The sequence below is a fragment of the Scyliorhinus torazame genome, chromosome 23 (assembly GCF_047496885.1).
Source record: "Scyliorhinus torazame isolate Kashiwa2021f chromosome 23, sScyTor2.1, whole genome shotgun sequence".
Lineage (NCBI taxonomy): Eukaryota > Metazoa > Chordata > Chondrichthyes > Carcharhiniformes > Scyliorhinidae > Scyliorhinus > Scyliorhinus torazame.
The window spans coordinates 80568969-80571919 of NC_092729.1; positions in this window are offsets into that span (position 1 = coordinate 80568969).

Below are 2951 nucleotides of genomic sequence, written 5' to 3' on the forward strand. Positions count from 1 at the left end.
TCCTGCAAAGGGCGGGAGAGAGAGAGGGAGGGAGGGAGAGAGAGAGGGAGGGAGGGAGGGACAGAGAGAGGGAGGGAGGGAGAGAGGGAGGGAGGGACAGAGAGAGGGAGGGAGGGAGGGACAGAGAGAGGGAGGGAGGGACAGAGAGAGGGAGGGAGGGACAGAGAGAGGGAGGAGGGACAGAGAGAGGGAGGGAGGGACAGAGAGAGGGAGGGAGGGACAGAGAGAGGGAGGGAGGGACAGAGAGAGGGAGGGAGGGACAGAGAGAGGGAGGGAGGGACAGAGAGAGGGAGGGAGGGACAGAGAGAGGGAGGGAGGGACAGAGAGAGGGAGGGAGGGACAGAGAGAGGGAGGGAGTGAGGCAGGGGCAGATAGAGGGAGGGAGGGAGGGGCAGATAGAGGGAGGGGAGGGACAGAGAGAGAGAGGGAGGGAGGGACACAGAGAGGGAGGGAGGGAGGGACACAGGGAGGGAGGGAGGGACACAGAGAGGGAGGGACAGAGAGAGGGAGGGAGGGACAGAGAGAGGGAGGGAGGGAGGGACAGAGAGAGGGAGGGAGGGACAGAGAGAGGGAGGGAGAGACAGAGAGAGGGAGGGAGGGACAGAGAGAGGGAGGGACAGAGAGAGGGAGGGAGGGACAGAGAGAGGGAGGGAGGGACAGAGAGAGGGAGGGAGGGACAGAGAGAGGGAGGGAGGGACAGAGAGAGGGAGGGAGGGACAGAGAGAGGGAGGGAGAGACAGAGAGAGGGAGGGAGGGACAGAGAGAGGGAGGGACAGAGAGAGGGAGGGAGGGACAGAGAGAGGGAGGGAGGGACAGAGAGAGGGAGGGAGGGACAGAGAGAGGGAGGGAGAGACAGAGAGAGGGAGGGAGGGAGAGAGGGAGGGACAGAGAGAGGGAGGGAGGGACAGAGAGAGGGAGGGAGGGACAGAGAGAGGGAGGGAGGGACAGAGAGAGGGAGGGACAGGGAGAGGGAGGGACAGAGAGAGGGAGTGAGGCAGGGGCAGATAGAGGGAGGGAGGGTCAGAGAGAGGGAAGGAGGGACAGAGACAGGGAGGGAGGGACAGAGAGAGGGAGTGAGGGACAGAGAGAGGGAGGGAGGGAGGGAGAGAGGGAGGGAGGGAGGGACAGAGAGAGGGAGGGAGGGAGGGAGAGAGGGAGGGAGAGAGGGAGGGAGGGAGGGACAGAGGGAGGGAGGGAGGGAGGGAGAGAGGGAGGGAGGGAGGGAGGGACAGAGAGAGGGAGGGAGGGAGGGACAGAGAGAGGGAGGGAGGGACAGAGAGAGGGAGGGAGGGACAGAGAGAGGGAGGGAGGGACAGAGAGAGGGAGGGAGGGGACAGAGAGAGGGAGGGAGAGGGAGGGACAGAGAGAGGGAGTGAGGCAGGGGCAGATAGAGGGAGGGAGGGACAGAGAGAGGGAAGGAGGGACAGAGACAGGCAGGGAGGGAGGGACAGAGAGGAAGGGAGGGAAAGAGAGGGAGGGAGGGACAGAGGGAGGGAGGGAGGAAGGGAGAGAGGGAGGGAGGGAGAGAGAGAGGGAGGGAGGGACAGAGAGAGAGAGGGAGGGAGAGAGAGAGAGAGGGAGGGAGGGACAGAGAGAGGGAGGGAGGGAGGGACAGAGGGAGGGAGGGAGGGACAGAGGGAGGGAGGGACAGAGAGAGGGAGGGAGGGAGGGAGGGAGAGACAGAGAGAGGGAGGAGGGAGGGAGAGAGGGAGGGAGGGAGGGAGAGAGGGAGGGAGGGAGGGAGGGACAGAGGGAGGGAGGGACAGAGGGAGGGAGGGACAGAGGGAGGGAGGGACAGAGAGGGAGGGACAGAGAGAGGGAGGGACAGAGAGAGGGAGGGAGGGACAGAGAGAGGGAGGGACAGAGAGGGAGGGAGGGACAGAGAGATGGAGGGAGGGACAGAGAGAGGGAGGGAGGGACAGAGAGAGTGAGGGACAGAGAGAGGGAGGGAGGGACAGAGAGAGGAAGGGAGGGAGGGAGAGAGGGAGAGAGACAGGAAAAGAGAGGGAGAGAGAGACAGAGAGAGATGGACAGAGAGAGATGGACACAGAGAGAGAGGGAGAGAGGGAGAGGGAGAGAGTGGGAGAGAGATGGAGAGAGAGAGGGAGAGGGAGAGAGGGAGAGAGAGGGAGAGGGAGCGAGACAGAGAGAGGGAGGGAGAGGGAGGGAGGGAGAGGGAGGGAGAGAGAGGGAGAGATTCAGAGGGAGAGGGGGAGAGGGAGAGGGAGAGAGCGAGACAGACAGAGAGAGAGCGGTAGAGAGAGCGGGAGAGAGAGAGGGAGAGAGAGGGAGAGGGAGAGAATGTGAGACAGAGCGAGAGAGGGCAATGATCGTGGAGACATACCCAACCACTGACGAGCGTCCCTTAATCTCTCCGCCATTGGGAAACCCCAAGGGGGTTAGGCCCCCTGTGGCTCCTCAATCTCTCGCTCTGACCTCCCAGTAACCCACGATGATCCCATACAGAGCCCCAATGACCTGATATCATCCCCAATGAGCAGATATCATCCCCTATGAGCAGATATCACCCCCAATGACCAGATATCATCCCAAGGAGCAGATATCACCCCCAAGGAGCAGATATCACCCCCAAGGAGCAGATATCACCCCCAATGAGCAGATGTCATCCCCAATGAGCAGATATCATCCCCAATGACCGGGTATCACCCCCAATGAGCAGATATCACCTCCAATGAGCAGATATCACCCCAATGAACTGATATCACCCCCAATGAGCAGATATCACCCCCAATGACCGGATATCATCCCCAATAGCTGGGTATCACCCCAATGAGCAGATATCACCCCCAATGAGCAGATATCACCTCCAAGGAGCAGATATCACCCTCAATGACCTAATATCACCCCCAATGGCCGGGTATCACCCCCAATGAGCAGATATCACCCCCAAGGAGCAGATATCACCCCCAATGACCTGATATCACCCCCAA